General features: G+C 43.8%; 1 pseudogene; it reads right to left on the bottom strand.

Moving 5' to 3' along the window:
• Positions 1–233: 233 nt before the first annotated feature.
• On the bottom strand, positions 234–17,660 carry LOC139402190 (polyadenylate-binding protein 1-like; annotated as a pseudogene).
• Between the last annotated feature and the right edge of the window lie 2,411 nt (positions 17,661–20,071).

The raw sequence follows: 20,071 nt of genomic DNA, 5'->3' as shown, positions 1-20,071 counted from the left end.
CTGTCAAGCTAATCACATCAAGATTTTGATCAGTGATTAGTTCATTGACTATGACTGCCTTGGACGTGAGGGATCTAACATTAAGTAACCCTATTTTGAGATGTGAGATAATGACAGGAATGGAGGAGGTGTTTATTCCAGTAAGATTGCTAAAGCAAACACCACAATGTTTTGTTTTGCTCAACATAGATCGAGGCTGAGCTGACTATCCCCATTGAGACCGTGTCTGTGCCTCAGTCTAGGTTGGCTTGCAGGGTCTGTGGGGACTCCAGCATGTGGAGCAGCTCAGAGTTTTCCAGCTCCACGAGCATGCATGTGATTTCTGGAGCCAGATTGGGGGGTTGGATCAGGAGGTCAAGTGTCTGACTTGGAGGGAGGGAGAATAAAATAAACCATCAGAAAGGACCATGGAATGGATGGTCACAAGTTCTTGAATGAGGAAGTGAATTGAAAAGAGAGATGGATGCCAGACTCACACATACTTTATTTTGGGTTCTCAGGGGATAAGGTTGACAGCATGGAAGCAGTCAGAGGCTCCTGGACATGGACAGCAGGCTTTTGCATGTGGACCTGAAGCAGGGCATTCATTTCCTGCTGAGAGGTTTTCTGAGGCATGCTCACTATGGCTGCCTGGGAAGCTGGGGAGAATATATTTATGATCAGAGATGTGATAATGACAATAGCCAGTATTCTTCCTACTAAAGACATTCAAGGTAAATGCTATGGGAGTAGTATCAACATTGACTCCACCATTTACATATATGCTGCATCATCAGATATACTCCCTCATCTGATGGGAGGATGAGGCACTCATGTTGCATGGATGCATAATGGCGGGTGCAGGCTGGTTGGGGTTGATGATGGTTGGGTTTGGGACGGCCATGACGCTAGCCATCCTCTGCAGTCAGCGGTTCTTCAGATACGCCTGCTGTAGGGTCTTGTGCTGGGCCTGGAGCCACAGATAGCGGCTTGTTGGTCACTCTGCGACTGTTCATCTCCGTCAAAGCCTTGGTGGCGTAACAAATCCAAAGCCTTTGCTTCAACCGTTGCGCCATCATCACCTTGGTGCTTATGATTGTTCCGAAGTGGCAAAGCTCTTTCTGGAGATGATGACCATCCCAGCTATTATCCATATTATTCATTAGTAACGTCTGGCACTTGCATTTCCAGCCAGGTCACCGGTGATACAAGGATTAGATGTCCATCCATATCTGCGGATGTCGGGTGTTGATGTAGAAACTGGCCACTTTTTGGATTTTTGTTTTAAGCCTATCTCAAACCTTAACACTTACCTTAACCATTCACAGTTAATGCCTATCCTTAAAAATTCAGAGTCAATGCTTAAACTTAACCTTAAACACTTCTAAATTTTAACGTTTGAGAAACATGGATAAACGTCTAATTCTGACATGAGATTGTGAGAGCTTGTTGCGCATTTCTTCTGGCTGTGGCCCACATAGATCCACCTCCTGTTCACCTGCTTCTCATTTATCTGATCCACAGCCTGACAAAATCAGATGCACTCCAATGACACACTGGTCTCCCAGACACTGAGCTCCGTAACACATCTAGACACTGACAATAATGGATGACATCTCTCACCTTCTGTGCATCCTCCTTCCTTTTGAAACTGAGGAAGCCGAATCCTCTAGATTTCATGCTGTGATCAACCATGACACTCCCTGGAGCTGAAAAGGACAGAATCGTCCTCAACTCAATAAAAAGGTCAACTAAACAGACACGAAACAATAAGAGAATATACAACAGTAGGCTACACAAGACACATCTGCCAAACACTCATCATGTCAACCATTTCTCACAGTTTGTCATCTTCCATTTTGATGCCAAAGTTCTTGATGTACACATAGGCGAACTCCTTGGCCCTGGATCCAAATTCAGCCTCTCGCTGTTTACATGATTTAAATGGTTCAATGCTCACTATTTCATCAGCCAACATCTTACCATTCAATCTCTTGGCTCGTTCAACAGCGTCCTGTGTTGTGCAATCTACATAACCGTACCCTCGGGATATGCCCTTAGTATCACAAACAACCTTAGAGGACAGAATATAAAATGTGTCCCCTAATGCTTGGCTTATCCAGATTCTTGACGATAATATTCACAACGATGCTCTTTTCAGAGAAGGATCTTGTTGATTCCACATGAGTCACATTCCATTTCATACTGTCCAAGGCAGACTCAACATCCTTTTGGTAAAAGTTGATATATCTACAGTATATCCCAAGGATCGTTGGGTCTTCCTGTCTTCGTAGACCTTAATTGAGTGGATTGTCCCTTTAGGACTGAATTTATGGAATAAAGTATGTTCATTCGTAAGAATATGTAAATGACCTACATATAAGGAGACCAAAGGCACTCTCATGTCCATGATGACCATACAAGGGTTAACAAATTTGACAGTCTAATATCTTCTCAGTAGAACAGTTTGATAGATATCTTGCATGCAAGACAAATGAGTGTTCCAGCACATGAGATGTCAACAAGTATGATTCTGGAACCCCTATGTCACAGGCACTTTGTGATGTCATAAAGAGTGTGTATCAAGAATGTCATCTATCAAAACAACATTTTACATGTGTTTCTCCTTCCACTTTATTAGTGTGCTTCCATCAGCAAGGTTAGGGTACAAAAATACTAACATATAGCTTTCTGATACCATTTCTATACTTTTAAAACTGCACCGGTTTTTGTTCTCCCAAGAACCTCCCATCCTCTCCAATGTTATTTCTTCAACATTCTAAAACTTCCATAGTTAAGTCAGCTACGCCATTACACATTCTAGCTACTGTAATCCTTTCAATCACGTCCATATACGCAATATAATAGGGTAGAAGATACATTAATAGAATATATTAAAATATAATATAATTTTACAGAATCAAATAGAATAACTAGATTTTTCCCTTGAGGGAACTTCTCTCAAATCAAATCAAATCAAATGTATTTCTATAGCCCTTCGTACATCAGCTGATATCTCAAAGTGCTGTACAGAAACCCAGCCTAAAACCCCAAACAACAAGCAATGCAGGTGTTGAAGCACATTGGCTAGGAAAAACTCCCTAGAAAGGCCAAAACCTAGGAAGAAACCTAGAGAGGAACCAGGCTATGAAGGGTGGCCAGTCCTCTTCTGGCTGTGCCGGGTGGAGATTATAACAGAACATGGCCAAGATGTTCAAATGTTCATAAATGACCAGCATGGTCAAATAATAGGTCTGGGACAGGTAGCATGTCCGGTGAACAGGTCAAGATTCCATAGCCGCAGGCAGAACAGTTGAAACTGGAGCAGCAGCACGGCCAGGTGGACTGGACACAGCAAGGAGTCATCATGCCAGGTAGTCCTAAGGCATGGTCCTAGGGCTCAGGTCCTCCGAGGGAGAGAAAGAAAGAGAGAAAGAGAGAATTAGAGAGAGCATACTTAAATTCACACAGGACACCGGATAAGACAGGAGAAGTACTCCAGATATAACAAACTGACCCTAGCCCCCCGACACATAAAGTACTGCAGCATACAGTGCCTTGCGAAAGTATTCGGCCCCCTTGAACTTTGAGACCTTTTGCCACATTTCAGGCTTCAAACATAAAGATATAAAATTGTATTTTTTTGTGAAGAATCAACAACAAGTGGGACACAATCATGAAGTGGAACGACATTTATTGGATATGTTTATTTTTGAACCATTCCATTGTAGATTTTGCTTTATGTTTTGGATCATTGTCTTGTTGGAAGACAAATCTCCGTCCCAGTCTCAGGTCTTTTGCAGACTGCATCAGGTTTTCTTCCAGAATGGTCCTGTATTTGACTCCATCCATCTTCCCATCAATTTTAACCATCTTCCCTGTCCCTGCTGAAGAAAAGCAGGCCCAAACCATGATGCTGCCACCACCATGTTTGACAGTGTGTTCAGGGTGATGAGCTGTGTTGCTTTTACGCCAAACATAACGTTTTGCATTGTTGCCAAACAGTTCAATTTTGGTTTCATCTGACCAGAGCACCTTCTTCCACATGTTTGGTGTGTCTCCCAGGTGGCTTGTGGCAAACTTTAAACAAAACTTTTTATGGATATCTTTAAGAAATGGCTTTCTTCTTGCCACTCTTCCATAAAGGCCAGATTTGTGCAAAATACGACTGATTGTTGTCCTATGGACAGAATCTCCCACCTCAGCTGTAGATCTCTGCAGTTTATCCAGAGTGATCATGGGCCTCTTGGCTACATCTCTGATCAGTCTTCTCCTTGTATGAGCTGAAAGTTTAGAGGGACGGCCAGGTCTTGGTAGATTTGCAGTGGTCTGATACTCCTTCCATGTCAATATTATCGCTTGCACAGTGCTCCTTGGGATGTTTAAAGCTTGGGAAATCTTTTTGTATCCAAATCCGGCTTTAAACTTCTTCACAACAGTATCTCGGACCTGCCTGGTGTGTTCCTTGTTCTTCATGATGCTCTAAGCGCTTTTAACGGACCTCTGAGACTATCACAGCAGGTGCATTTACACGGAGACTTAATTACACACAGGTGGATTGTATTTATCATCATTAGTCATTTAGGTCAACATTGGATCATTCAGAGATCCTCACTGAACTTCTGGAGAGAGTTTGCTGCACTGAAAGTAAAGGGGCTGAATAATTTTGCACACCCAATTTTTTAGTTTTTGATTTGTTAAAAAAGTTTGAAATATCCAATAAATGTCATTCCACTTCATGATTGTGTCCCACTTGTTGTTGATTCTTCACAAAAAAATACAGTTTTATATGTTTATGTTTGAAGCCTGAAATGTGGCAAAAGGTCGCAAAGTTCAAGGGGGCCGAATACTTTCGCAAGGCACTGTAAATATTGGAGGCTGAGACAGGAGGGGTCAGGAGACACTGTGGCCCCATCCGATGATACCACCGGACAGGACCAAACAGGAAGGATATAACCCCACCCACTTTGCCAAAGCACAGCCCCCACACCACTAGAGGGATATTTTCAACCACCAACTTACCATCCTGAGACAAGTATAGCCCACAAAGATCTCCGCCACGGCACAACCCAAGGGGGGGCGCCAACCCAGACAGGAAGATCACATCAGTGACTCAACCCACTCAAGTGACGCACACCTCCTAGGGACGGCATGAAAGAGCACTAGTAAGCCAGTGACTCAGCCCCTGTAATAGGGTTAGAGGCAGAGAATCCCAGAGGAAAGAGGGGAACCGGCCAGGCAGGGACAGCAAGTGCGGTTTGTTGCTCCAGAGCCTTTCCCTTCACCTACACACTCCTGGACCAGACTACACTCAATCATATGACCCACTGAAGAGATGAGTCTTCAGTAAAGTCTTAAAGGTTGAGACCGAGTTTGAGTCTCTCACATGGGTAGGCAGACCATTCCATAAAAATTGAGCTCTATAGGAGAAAGCCCTGCCTCCAGCTGTTTGCTTAGAAATTCAAGGGACAATTAGGAGGCCTGCGTCTTGTGACCGTAGCGTACGTGTAGGTATGTACGACAGGACCAAATCAGAGAGATAGGTAGGAGCAAGCCCATGTAATGCTTTGTAGGTTAGCAGTAAAACCTTGAAATCGGCCCTTGCCTTAACAGGAAGCCAGTGTAGGGAGGCTAGCTCTGGAGTTATATGATAAAAAAATTGGTTCTATTCAGGATTCTAGCAGCCGTATTTAGCACAAACTGAAGTTTATTTTGTGCTTTATCCAGGTAGCCGGAAAGTAGAGCATTGCAGTAGTCTAACCTAGAAGTAACAAAAGCATGGATACATTTTTCTGCATCATTTTTGGACAGAAAGATTCTGATTTTTGCAATGCTACGTAGATGGAAAAAAGCTGTCCTTGAAACAGTCTTGATATGTTCGTCAAAAGAGAGATCAGGGTCCAGAGTAATGCCGAGGTCCTTCACAGTTTTATTTGAGACAACTGTACAACCATTAAGATTAATTGTCGGATTCAACAGAAGATCTCTTTGTTTCTTGGGACCTAGAACAAGCATCTCTGTTTTGTCTGAGTTTAAAAGTAGAACGTTTGCAGCAATCCACTTCCTTATGTCTGAAACACAGGCTTCTAGCGAGGGCAATTTTGGGGCTTCACCATGTTTCATTGAAATGAACAGCTGTGTGTCATCCACATAGCAGTGAATGTTAACATTATGTTTTCAAATGACATCCCCAAGAGGTAAAATATATAGTGGAAACAATAGTGGTCCTAAAACAGAACCTTGACGAACACCGAAATAAACAGTTGATTTCTATGAGGACAAACCATTCACAGAGACAAACTGATATATTTCCGACAGATAAGATCTAAGCCAGGCTAGAACTTGTCCTTGTAGACCAATTTGGGTTTCCAATCTCTCCAAAAGAATGTGGTGAACGATGGTATCAAAAGCAGCACTAAGGTCTAGGAGCACGAGGACAGATGCAGAGCCTCGGTCTGATGCCATTAAAAGGTAATTTACCACCTTTACATGTGCAGTCTCAGTGCTATGATGGGGTCTAAAACCAGACTGAAGCATTTCGTATACATTGTTTGTCTTTAGGAAGGCAGTGAGTTGCTGCGCAACAGCCTTTTCTAAAAATTTTGAGAGGAATGGAAGATTCGATATAGGCCGATAGTTTTTTATATTTTCTGGGTCAAGGTTTGGCTTTTTCAAGAGAGGCTTTATTACTGCCACTTTTAGTGAGTTTGGTTCACATCCGGTGGATAGAGAGCCGTTTATTATGTTCAACATAGGAGGGCCAAGCACAGGAAGCAGCTCTTTCAGTAGTTTAGTTGGAATAGGGTCCAGTATGCAGCTTGAAGGTTTAGAGGCCATGATTATTTTCGTCATTTTGTCAAGAGATATAGTACTAAAACACTTGAGTGTCTCTCTTGATCCTAGGTCCTGGCAGAGTTGTGCAGACTCAGGACAACTGAGCTTTGAAGGAATACGCAGATTTAAAGAGGAGTCCGTAATTTGCTTTCTAATAATTATTATCTTTTCCTCAAAGAAGTTCATGAATTTATTACTGCTGAAGTGAAAGCCATCCTCACTTGGGGAATGCTGCTGGGAATGCTGCTTCTCTATCCCTTCACACAATTCATTATGAATTATTGATTAGATTGTATATTGTCAGAAACATACCCTAGGGGGGTGTATGGATTCAGAGAGGATGGAGTGTTCAGTTATTTAAACACTGTCACAGTCCAATAGTTGCACTGTTACACACAGCGTATCTGATTCAGTGGAGGCTTCTGAGGGGAGGACGAATTATAATAATGTCTGGAACGGATGGCATCAGACACCTGAAAACCATCTGTTTCATACCATTCCACTCATTCCGCTCCAGCCATTACCACAAGCCCGTCCTCCCCAATTAAGGTCCCACCAACCTCCTGTGGTCTGATTGTATTTGTGTTTGTTTGATAGCAGTTTATCTCATTTCAAATCTGGCCATGATGATGAACTGTTTGTTAGTTCTGAATGGTACACCCGGTTTAGTGTTTCATACTTTTATTTTCTCTGCCTTCTCTCTACCTTCTATTCTCTCTGCCTTCTATTCTCTCTACCTTCTATTCTCTCTGTCTTCTATTCTCTCTACCTTCTATTCTCTCTACCTTCTATTCTCTCTACCTTCTATTCTCTCTACCTTCTATTCTCTCTGCCTTCTATTCTCTCTACCTTATATTCTCTCTACATTCTATTCTCTCTGCCTTCTATTCTCTCTACCTTCTATTCTCTCTGCCTTCTATTCTCTCTGTCTTCTATTCTCTCTTCCTTCTATTCTCTCTACCTTCTATTCTCTTTGCCTTCTATTCTCTCTGTCTTCTATTCTCTCTACCTTCTATTCAGTCTGCCTTCTATTCTCTCTACCTTCTATTCTCTCTACATTCTATTCTCTCTGCCTTCTATTCTCTCTGCCTTCTATTCTCTCTGCCTTCTATTCTCTCTGCCTTCTATTCTCTCTACCTTCTATTCTCTCTGCCTTCTATTCTCTCTGCCTTCTATTCTCTATCACTTCTATTCTCTCTCCCTTCTATTCTCTCTGCCTTCTATTCTCTCTGCCTTCTATTCTCACTCCCGTCTATTCTCTCTGCAGTCTATTCTCTCTCCCTTCTATTCTCTCTACCTTCTATTCTCTCTGCCTTCTATTCTCTCTACCTTCTATTCTCTCTACCTTCTATTCTCTGCCTTCTATTCTCTCTGCCTTCTATTCTCTCTACCTTCTATTCTCTCTGTCTTCTATTCTCTCTGTCTTCTATTCTCTCTGCCTTCTATTCTCTCTGCCTTCTATTCTCTCTACCTTCAATTCTCTCTGTCTTCTATTCTCTCTACCTTCTATTCTCTCTACCTTCCATTCAGTCTGCCTTCTATTCTCTCTGCCTTCTATTCTCTCTGTCTTCTATTCTCTCTGCCTTCTATTCTCTCTACCTTCTATTCTCTCTACCTTCTATTCTCTCTGCCTTCTATTCTCTCTACCTTCTATTCTCTCTACCTTCTATTCTCTCGGCCTTCTATTCTCTCGGCCTTCTATTCTCTCTGTCTTCTATTCTCTCTGCCTTCTATTCTCTCTACCTTCTATTCTCTATGCCTTCTATTCTCTCTACCTTCTATTCTCTCTACCTTCTATTCTCTCTGCCGTCTATTCTCTCTGCCGTCTATTCTCTCTCCCTTCTATTCTCTCTCCCTTCTATTCTCTCTGCCTTCTATTCTCTCTACCTTCTATTCTCTCTACCTTCTATTCTCTCGGCCTTCTATTCTCTCTGCCTTCTATTCTCTCTGCCTTCTATTATCTCTGCCTTCTATTCTCTCTACCTTCTATTCTCTCTACATTCTATTCTCTCTGCCTTCTATTCTCTCTACCTTCTATACTCTCTCCCTTCTATTCTCTCTGTCTTCTATTCTCTCTCCCTTCTATTCTCTCTACCTTCTATTCTCTCTGCCTTCTACTCAGTCTGCCTTCTATTTTATCTGCCTTCTATTCTCTCTGCCTTCTATTCTGTCTCCCTGCTATTCTCTCTCCCTTCTTTTCAGTCTGTCTTCTACTCAGTTTGCCTTCTACTCTCTCAGCCTTCTATTCTCTCTGCCTTCTATTCTCTCTGTCTTCTATTCTCTCTGTGTCACGTTCTGACCTTTATTTCCTTTGTTTTGTCATTATTTAGTATGGTCAGGGCGTGAGTTGGGGTGGGCAGTCTATGTTTGTTTTTCTATGATTTGGGTATTTCTATGTTTCGGCCTAGTATGGTTCTCAATCAGAGGCAGGTGTCATTAGTTGTCTCTGATTGAGAATCATACTTAGGTAGCCTGGGTTTCACTGTGTGTTTGTGGGTGTTTGTTTCCGTGTCTGTGTTTTTCACCACACGGTACTGTTTTGGGTTTCGTTCATTCCACGGTTATTGTTTTTGTATTCAGTTGTTCATGTGTACATTTTCGAATTAAAAGAAGCATGGACACTTACCACGCCGCATATTGGTCCTCTGATCCTTTACGCCTCTCCTCTTCGGAAGAAGAGGAGGAAATCCCTTACACTCTGCCTTCTATTCTCTCTGCCTTCTATTCTCTCTGCCTTCTATTCTCTCCCCCTTCTATTCTCTCTCCCTTCAATTCTCTCTACCTTCAATTCTCTCTACCTTCAATTCTCTCTACCTTCAATTCTCTCTACCTTCAATTCCCTCTACCTTCTATTCTCTCTACCTTCTATTCTCTATCCCTTCTATTCTCTCTGTCTTCTATTCTCTCTGCCTTCTACTCAGTCTGCCTTCAATTCTCTCTGCCTTCTATTCTCTCTGCCTTCTATTCTCTCTCCCTTCTATTCTCTCTGCCTTCTATTCTCTCTGCCTTATATTCTCTCTCCCTTCTATTTTCTCTGCCTTCTATTCTCTCTGCCTTCTATTCTCTCTACCTGCTATTCAGTCTGCCTTCTACTCAGTCTGCCTTCTTTTCTCTCTGTTTTCTATTCAGTCTGCCTTATATTCTCTCTACCTTCAATTCTCTCTACCTTCAATTCTCTCTACCTTCTATTCTCTCTACCTTCTATTCTCTCTGCCTTCTATTCTCTCTGCCTTCTTTTCTCTCTGCCTTCTATTCTCTATGCCTTCTATTCTCTATACCTTCTATTCTCTCTACCTTCTATTCTCTCTACCTTCTATTCTCTCTGTGTTATATTCTCTCTACCTTCTATTCTCTCTACCTTCTATTCTCTCTGCCTTTTATTCTCTCTATCTTATAATCTCTCTGCCATTGTAATTCAGTCCAGTTGAGTTTCATTTGAGACACTCACAGAACATCTGTGAGTGTCAGTGATGTATCAGTCCTGCCAGGGTTCTTTGAGAAGGTCTAGATTCTACAGTCTAGAATGACTCTTAGTTCATTTGTGAGTGTGTTGTACAGAAAGGACTGTGAGGCGATGAAAGATGAAAGATAACATTCACATATATAGCGGCTGGTTGGTCACAATGTGTGTGTATTAGTATGTAGGTGTGTGTGTGTGTGTGTGTGTGTGTGTGTGTGTGTGTCACTGTAAGAATTTAATTGGTAAACACAGGTGTTTTCCACAACTCTTGCTGTTGATAATAACACAACTCCCCACTGGGACCTCTGGAAAGGTCAGTGTCATATGTGGCCATTATAGACCAAGATAAGCTTTTACCCTGCTACTGTAAATCATCCCCACAAACGCTCCTCTCCCCCACCTCTCTCCCTCACTCCCTCCATCGCTCTCACCATCCCTCATCAACCTGTTCTCTAAAGCTCTTTCTTTTGCTCTCTCTGTCGCTCTCACCATCTTTCATCTTTTCTCTGCAGAATTCCCTCGGCCTTCCCCTTAGTCACTCTCCTTCTCTCCCCTTAGTCACTCTCCTTCTCTCCCCTTAGTCACTCTCCTTCTCTCCCTCTCTTCCTCATTACCTCCTCTCTCCATTCTTAACATTTACTTTTTCACTCCCAGTTCCCTCTGCCCATTTTCTTGTCCTCTCTCTCTCTTTCTCTCTCTCTCTCTCTCTCTCCCTCTCCCTTCACCTCCCTTTCTGTACCTTGTTTTACACTGAGTGGACAAAACACTGCTCTTTCCATGACATAGGCTGACCAGCTGAATCCAGATGAAAGCTACGATCCCTCACTTTTTAAATCCACTTCAAATCAGTGTATATGAAGGGGGGAGACAGGTTAAAGAAGGATTTTAAGCCCTGAGACAATTGAGATATGGATTGTGTATGTGTGCCATTCAGAGGGTGAATGGGCAAGACAAAATAATTAAGTGCCTTTGAACGGGGTATGGTAGTAGGTGCCAGGTTCTGTGGTTTTCCACACTCAATAGTTCCTCGTGTGTATCAAGAATGGTCCACCACCCAAAGGACATCCAGCCAACTTGACACAACTGAGGAAAGCATTGGAGTCAACATGGGCCAGCATCCCTGTGGAACGCTTTCAACACCTTGTAGAGTCCATGCCCGATGAATTAAGGCTGTTCTAAGGGCACAAGGGGGTGCAACTCAATATTATTAAGGTGTTCCTAATGTTTGGTACACTCAGTGTATATCCCTCCAGTTTCACTCAAACACTCCCACTGTTCTTTCCTTCTCTCTCTATATCCCCTGTTTCTACAGCACCCTGCGCTTCCTCTTTCTGCCCCTCCCACACTCCATCTCTCTCCCTCTCATGCTTAATCAGTCTGTCAAGCTGCCTTCACTGCAGGGAGGTCTGAATTATTGATCTCAAGGCCAGCATTAAAACAAGGTGAAACTGCGGCCTCAATAAGGAGCAGACAGATTGCGAAAAGACAGATGGAGAAACATGAAATGGATTCTATTGGAGATTGCTACAGTAGACTACAGAGGTGTTTAAGATAGAGAGATATGTGAAAGGCCAGGAGCAGAGGAGAGAAAAGAGGACAAGTCTGAAAGAAAAAGAGAGGTGCTGTAGCAGTAGCCGACAGACAGACAGACAGACAGACAGACAGACAGACAGACAGACAGCTAGAAGAGAGAAGTGCTGTTTTCCGTTTCTGTTTTGTCAGGCTGTTTTGTCAGGCTGATGTAATTAGCCACAGCGCTAACGCTAGGCTAGTGTTAGCTTCCGATGGCTTGTTTCATCTCCATACCCCCTGCCTGCATCCCCTCCGGGTAGAGCTGTAACCGTTAGCCGACGTTGCTAATGACCCGTCATGGCATCAGCTAACGAACGTTAAAAACAAAGGGATGGGGAGGGATAAGAGAGATTGAGAGAGAGGGAAGATGTTTCATGTCCCACATCCCAACTAATGACCATCAGCTACAGAGGGAGAAGGGGAAGACAAAGGAGATGTGTCATGACACATCCCGACTAATGACCATCAGCTACAGAGGGAGAAGAGGAAGACAAAAGAGATGTGTCATGTCCCACATCCCGACTAATGACCATCAGCTACAGAGGGAGAAGGGGAAGACAAAGGAGATGTGTCATGACACATCCCGACTAATGACCATCAGCTACAGAGGGAGAAGGGGAAGACAAAGGAGATGTGTCATGTCCCACATCCCGACTAATGACCATCAGCTACAGAGGGAGAAGGGGAAGACAAAGGAGATGTGTCATGTCCCACATCCCGCCTAATGACCATCAGTTACAGAGGGAGAAGGGGAAGACAAAGGAGATGTTTCATGTCCCACATCCCGACTAATGACCATCAGCTACAGAGGGAGAAGGGGAAGACAAAGGAGATGTTTCATGTCCCACATCCCGACTAATGACCATCAGTTACAGAGGGAGAAGGGGAAGACAAAGGAGATGTGTCATGTCACACAACCCGACTAATGACCATCAGCTACAGAGGAAGAAGGGGAAGACAAAGGAGATGTGTCATGTCACACATCCCGCCTAATGACCATCAGCTACAGAGGGAGAAGGGGAAGACAAAGGAGATGTGTCATGTCACACATCCCGACTAATGACCATCAGCTACAGAGGGAGAAGGGGAAGACAAAGGAGATGTGTCATGTCACACATCCCGGCTAATGACCATCAGCTACAGAGGGAGAAGGGGAAGACAAAGGAGATGTGTCATGTCACACATCCCGACTAATGACCATCAGCTACAGAGGGAGAAGGGGAAGACAAAGGAGATGTGTCATGTCACACATCCCGACTAATGACCATCAGCTACAGAGGGAGAAGGGGAAGACAAAGGAGATGTGTCATGTCACACATCCCGACTAATGACCATCAGCTACAGAGGGAGAAGGGGAAGACAAAGGAGATGTGTCATGTCACACATCCTGACTAATGACCATCAGCTACAGAGGGAGAAGGGGAAGACAAAGGAGATGTGTCATGTCCCACATCCCAACTAATGACCATCAGCTACAGAGGGAGAAGGGGAAGACAAAGGAGATGTGTCATGTCACACATCCCGACTAATGACCATCAGCTACAGAGGGAGAAGGGGAAGACAAAGGAGATGTGTCATGTCACACATCCCGACTAATGACCATCAGCTACAGAGGGAGAAGGGGAAGACAAAGGAGATGTGTCATGTCACACATCCTGACTAATGACCATCAGCTACAGAGAGAGAAGGGGAAGACAAAGGAGATGTGTCATGTCACACATCCCAACTAATGACCATCAGCTACAGAGGGAGAAGGGGAAGACAAAGGAGATGTGTCATGTCCCACATCCCAACTAATGACCATCAGCTACAGAGGGAGAAGGGGAAGACAAAGGAGATGTGTCATGTCCCACATCCCGACTAATGACCATCAGCTACAGAGGGAGAAGGGGAAGACAAAGGAGATGTGTCATGTCCCACATCCCGACTAATGACCATCAGCTAAAGAGGGAGAAGGGGAAGACAAAGGAGATGTGTCATGTCCCACATCCCGACTAATGACCATCAGCTAAAGAGGGAGAAGGGGAAGACAAAGGAGATGTGTCATGTCACACAATGAACTATCAAAATAAAGAAAGTAGCACACTCCATGTATAAACTCCCATAAATGTAATGGGTATTTACCAACGTTTCGGCATCAATGTGCCTTTTTCACCCTGCACAGTGATGCCGAAACATTGATAAATACCCATTCACTTGCTGGGAGTTTATACATGGAGTGTGCTACTGTCTTTATTTTGATAGTTTGTAGTTTATTCGCCGTTAGTCAGCACCTTCACACAAACTATTATTCTGGGTGTGCGCCAGCTCATGTTTTTTAATGTCACACAATGAAGACACAAACTCCCACTGTCTGTCTGCTTCTATGGATACATAAAGATGTCATACTGCACTGAGGGATGGGAAGAATTCTTCCTTCCTTCCTGTGATTAAACAATGTGACATTACTGTAATATGACTACAGGGAAACCTTTTCTTTAACCTCTCCAGTCATGTTGGATAATGGACACCATTACTCTACTTATAGTAAACTCAATTTCCTTTTGAAATAATTGCTCCATTATTCCTTTAAGAGTTGTGTTTGTGATGTCATCACTAGAATCTTGTAGAAGTTTTTAAAAAGCGTTGCATGTTCAATCAGTTGTTTCTCATCACTGTACTTCTGTACTTCTGTCCCAGATTATCCAATAAAAACAGGGACATGGGAGTGCTAGGATATCAAGCAACTTGTTGGAAATCTAGGATACACCCACCCACACACACACACACACACACACACACACACACACACACACACACACACACACACACACACACACACACACGCACACACCCACCAGCTACTACATTTCAGTAGAGGCAGAGAGAGATTAGCTGGTGTTTGACTGCATACCTCAGTGCATTAACACCATAGCGCGTCCTAGAGAATGGAAGACTAGAGGAAGACTAGTATATCAATATCATTGATCAGACATGATGCTATTATGTGACTCCAAGTGGAAATAGAGGACAGAGCGAGAGAGAGAGAGAGAGAGAGAGAGAGAGAGAGAATGGGGAGAGAGAGAGAGAGAGAGAGAGAGAGAGAGAGAGAATGGGGAGAGGGAGAGAGAGAGAGAGAGAGAGAGAGAGATAAATAAATAATGGGGGAGAGGGATAAAGAGAGGGAGAAATGAACAAAATAATGAGTAAATAAGGTGGACAGAGAGAGAGAGCGAGAATGGGGAGAGAACGGGGAGAGAATGGGGAGAGAGGGAGAGCCTGTAATGCCAAGAGCTGGTCCCGAGGCTGAGTTCACAAACCTGTTCTAATAACACACTGAAGCCTCAGGACCAGAACATCCAATCAATCAGAATAAACCAAATTACAACAGAGTCAAAACAAAACTACGTTGCTTATTGGAAAACACAAGCCCAAACACAAAGCAAAATGCAATGCTATCTGGCCCTAAATTGACAGTCCACAGTGGCTAACTATTTGACCATGGTTACTGATCAAAACCTTAGAAAAACCTTGACAAGATAATGAGCAAATAAGGTAGAGAGAGAGAGAGAGAGAGAGGGAGAGAGAGAGAGAGAAATTAACAATACAACTAGCAAAAAAAGTGGACAAAAATAGAGAGAGAATGGTGAGAGAGGGAAGATAAGGAGAGATAATGAAGAATTAAAGTGTTAAGGTCACCAAGCCATAATGAAAGGAATGAAACCTCTCCAGGCAAAAGGTACAACAGAGGTCCCAGACCGGGATATTGCTTCCTGATGAATGTGGGGATTTTGCAAGATGCAATGTAGCATGGAGTATCCGGCTCATGGAGAATCCTGCTCATGGAGTATCCTGCTCATGGAATACCCTGCTCATGGAGTATCCTGCTCATGGAGTATCCTGCTCATGGAGTATCCTGCTCATGGAGTATCCTGCTCATGGAGTATCCGGCTCATGGAGTATCCTGCTCATGGAGTATCCGGCTCATGGAGTATCCTGCTCATGGAGTATCCTGCTCATGGAGTTTCCTGCTCATGGAGTATCCTGCTCATGGAGTTTCCTGCTCATGGAGTTTCCTGCTCATGGAGTATCCTGCTCATGGAATACCCTGCTCATGAAGTATCCTGCTCATGGAGTATCCTGCTCATGGAATACCCTGCTCATGGAGTATCCTGCTCATGGAGTATCCTGCTCATGGAGTATCCTACTCATGGAGTATCCTGCTCATGGAGTATCCTGCTTATGGAGTATCCTGCTCATGGAGTATCCTGCTCATGGAATACCCTGCTCATGGAGTATCCTGCTCATGGAGTATCCTGCTCATGGAGTATCCTGCTCATGGAGTATCCTGCTCATGGAGTATCCTGCTCATGGAGTATCCTGCTCATGGAATACCCTGCTCATGGAGTATCCTGCTCATGGAATACCCTGCTCATGGAGTATGTTGTAGAATAAGAAAGACTCCAGTCAAATTCAGAGCTCCGAGGCTGCAGCACCTCATCAGTGTGTGTGGTCGATTGTGATGCCCAGAACAAGTGCTCATTCCTGGGTTCAGTGGCTTTTACCCCCACAGCGCTATGGCCCCTGATCCAAGTTCTCACTTTAAATCTAGCATACATTTTCAGCCATGTGAATGCTTGTATTGGCTTAAACCAGGCAATGTTCCTTTGAGACTTTCCGAATCCTTGGTTTTCTGTAAATAGTCTTGACAGCAGGCTCCATTGAATAGCAACAGGAACCTCTCCAACTTTCCAATAGCTCAATCTGTCAAGGGAACACACACCCATGCTTGAATAAACGCACACGAATGCACACACACCACACCTCCGAACAGATACACTGACGCATGCTCATGATGCACACACACCACACCTCCGAACAGATACACTGACGCATGCTCATGATGCACACACACCACACCTCCGAACAGATACACTGACGCATGCTCATGATGCACACACACCACACCTCCGAACAGATACACTGACGCATGCTCATGATGCACACACACCACACCTCCGAACAGATACACTGACGCATGCTCATGATGCACACACACACACACACACACACACACACACACACACACACACACACAAGCACCAGTCAAACAAAAAAAACATGATGAAGAGTTTCCATGTCTTCAAAGCCAGCAAGGCCCTTAGCGGCAAATTTGACAGACAGTCAATCATTTCATGGACTTCATGGATCCTCAAATGGTGGGAGATAGAGACCCTGGGAGATTGTCTGACTAACTTGTGGAGAAGACTGGCTCTGGTATTAATGTCAGTGAAGTTCCCTGGCTGTCTGGGACAACCTCACCAAATATGGCTGTTATCATATATTCATGCTACTCACTTACATAATGTCTCTAGACTCCAGAATCGATAAGACTTGTTGCAGTAGTGTACAGAGGGTGAATCCCAGCATTGTTATACTGCATATAATATAAGCAAGATAAATGAGAGCCAACAGGTTCTTTGTTTCAGGGCCTGACTTACGGGTGCATCTGTACAGTCACAAACATGGAGCTGCAGGGGAGAATGTGCCACACGTTCTTCAGCTCCTCCTTCAATTCCTTCTTCTCCTCATTCAGGGGGAGGCTCTCACAGTCTATGTTATTCACTATTAGACAGAGAGAGCGCGAGAAAGGTTGAGAGACGACGAGAGAAAGAGAGAGAGAGAGTGTATATTTGTGTGTGTTTCTGTGTGTGTTGCATGTATGCCACAGTATTTAACACCTGTGCTGTAAAAATATTGAATAAGACAACAGTTAGTCTGTTACTCATCTTTTTTTAACAAAACAGAGAGCGTCCCAGCCTGTCTCCTTACGCATATTTATGGCAGTGAAATGGCCCAGTAAAATGTACGGCCACACCGCCGCTTGACTGAGTGGGCGCTAATTGAAAAAGCAACATGAGGGTCTGCCACTTCAAATTCCCCCCCACCTCCACAATATGAATCTATGTTACATCTATATATGTTTGTGTGTCTATGTGTGTGTGTGTGTGTGCATGCACACAGCCATGTGTGTGTGTGTGTGTGTGTGTATGTGTGTGTGTGTGCCTGGGTGTGTGCCTTCAAATCAAATTTCCAAAAGCAATTAGGGGATTAGTGCTGTAACGATCACAGTGCTGGTGAGTGTCTGTCCATCCATTCATCTAGCCTTACAGCATCACTGGCAGCAGTCGATACAGTCAAAGTCATTACCTTTCAGGAGGGTTAGAGTTCCACAGGATACCCAGCCTCACCCTGCTTGTTTGTTCACACCAGACCTGGGTTCAAATACTATTCGGAAATCAAGCACTGTATCTGTGCTTAATTGAGCTTTCCTGTTGTAATGTAACCAATAGAAATGTCTACGAAGTATAAACCCCACCCATGAGGCACTCCAGGCAAGCTAAAGCAAACGTTCAAAGCATTTTGAATACTATTTGAACCCAGGTTTGCTTCACACTGGGATTGTTGATATCATTCTGCTCAGCAGGAATTGAGCTCATTATATTAAAGCCTTGTGTATGATCTGTACAGTCTGTAGATTTAATACAAAGACTGATTTGATTGCAAAGACATGCCACCCTATAAGATCCAATCACTGTACATCAAATATCCCATTACAAATAAATGCAGGTGAAAGTGGATACACTTCTGTTTAGGTTAACTGCATTATGCATTAGCTTAGGATAAATCAAGGGACAAATAGCTTGCATACTGTAACGTTCAACACTCCTATGGGTGGGATGAGAGCCTCTGCGTACTGTGACCTAAAAGGTTGGCATGTATTATGTTGTACATCAATTGCACCTGCAAGAGATTTTTCCCAGTTGTGAGTTGTGAGAGTGTCAAGTGTCCCCAAGTGTCCCCAAGCTTCCAATAGCAGCTTTCATCCATACTCAAAATCAAAGACTTGTAGAAAAAGAGCATTCACTGTTTCCCTCCACTCCGAAAGCTGGAAGTCAAAACCTGCATGTTGGTAGCGCAGTGGCTAAGGGCGCTGTACTGCAGTGCCAGCTGTGCCATCAGAGACTCTGGGTTCGCGCCCAGGCTCTGTTGTAACCGGCCGCGACCGGGAGGTCCGTGGGGCGACGCACAATTGGCCTAGCGTCGTCCGGGTTAGGGAGGGCTTGGCAGGTAGGGGTGTCCTTGTCTCATCGCGCACCAGCGACTCCTGTGGTGGGCCGGGCGCAGTGCGCGCTAACCAAGGTTGCCAGGTGCACGGTGTTTCCTCCAACACATTGGTGCAGCTGGCTTCCGGGTTGGATGCGCCCTGTGTTAAGAAGCAGTGCGGCTTGATTGGGTTGTGTATCGGAGGACGCATGACTTTCAACCTTCGTCTCTCCCGAGGCCGTACGGGAGTTGTAGCGATGAGACAAGATAGTAGCTACTAAAACAAATAAAAAATAAATAAAATATAAAAACTGCATGTGCTAACACCACATACTGAAAGCCTGTGTATCAAATCAAATGTCATTTGTGCCGAAAACAACAAGTATTAACCAACAATGCAGTTTTTAAAAAAAGTGTTAAGTGAAAAATAGATAAGTAAAAAAAATCTAAATAACAAATAATTAAAGAACAGCAGTAAATAACAGTACAAGGCTAAATACAGGAGGTATAGAGTCAATGTGTGGGGGCACAGGTCATTTAGATAATATGTACAGTTGTGGCCAAAAGTTTTGAGAATGACACAAATATAAATTTTTTAAAGTCTGCTGCCTCAGTTTGTATGATGGCAATTTGCATATACTCCAGAATGTTATGAAGAGTGATCAGATGAATTGCAATTAATTGCCATGCAAATGAACTGAATCCCCCAAAAACATTTCCACTGCATTTACAGCCCTGCCACAAAAGGACCAGCTGACATAATGTCAGTGATTCTCTCGTTAACACAGGTGTGAGTGATGACGAGGACAAGGCAGGAGATCACTCTGTCATGCTGATCGAGTTTGAATAACAGACTGGAAGCTTCAAAAGGAGGGTGGTGCTTGGAATCATTGTTCTTCCTCTGTCAGCCATGGTTACCTGCAAGGAAACACGTGCCGTCATCATTGCTTTGCACAAAAAGGGCTTCACAGGCAAGGATATTGCTTCCAGTAAGATTGCAGGTAAATGCAACCATTTATCGGATCATAAAGAACTTCAAGGAGAGCGGTTCAATTGTTGTGAAGAAGGCTTCAGGGTGCCCAAGAAAGTCCAGCAAGTGCCAGGACCGTCTCCTAAAGCTGATTCAGCTGCGGGATCGGG

This window comes from Oncorhynchus clarkii, unplaced genomic scaffold (genome assembly GCF_045791955.1).
Source record: "Oncorhynchus clarkii lewisi isolate Uvic-CL-2024 unplaced genomic scaffold, UVic_Ocla_1.0 unplaced_contig_1258_pilon_pilon, whole genome shotgun sequence".
NCBI lineage: Eukaryota > Metazoa > Chordata > Actinopteri > Salmoniformes > Salmonidae > Oncorhynchus > Oncorhynchus clarkii.
The sequence above is the reverse complement of the archived record's forward strand: the minus strand, read 5'-3'. Positions and strand labels throughout refer to the sequence as shown.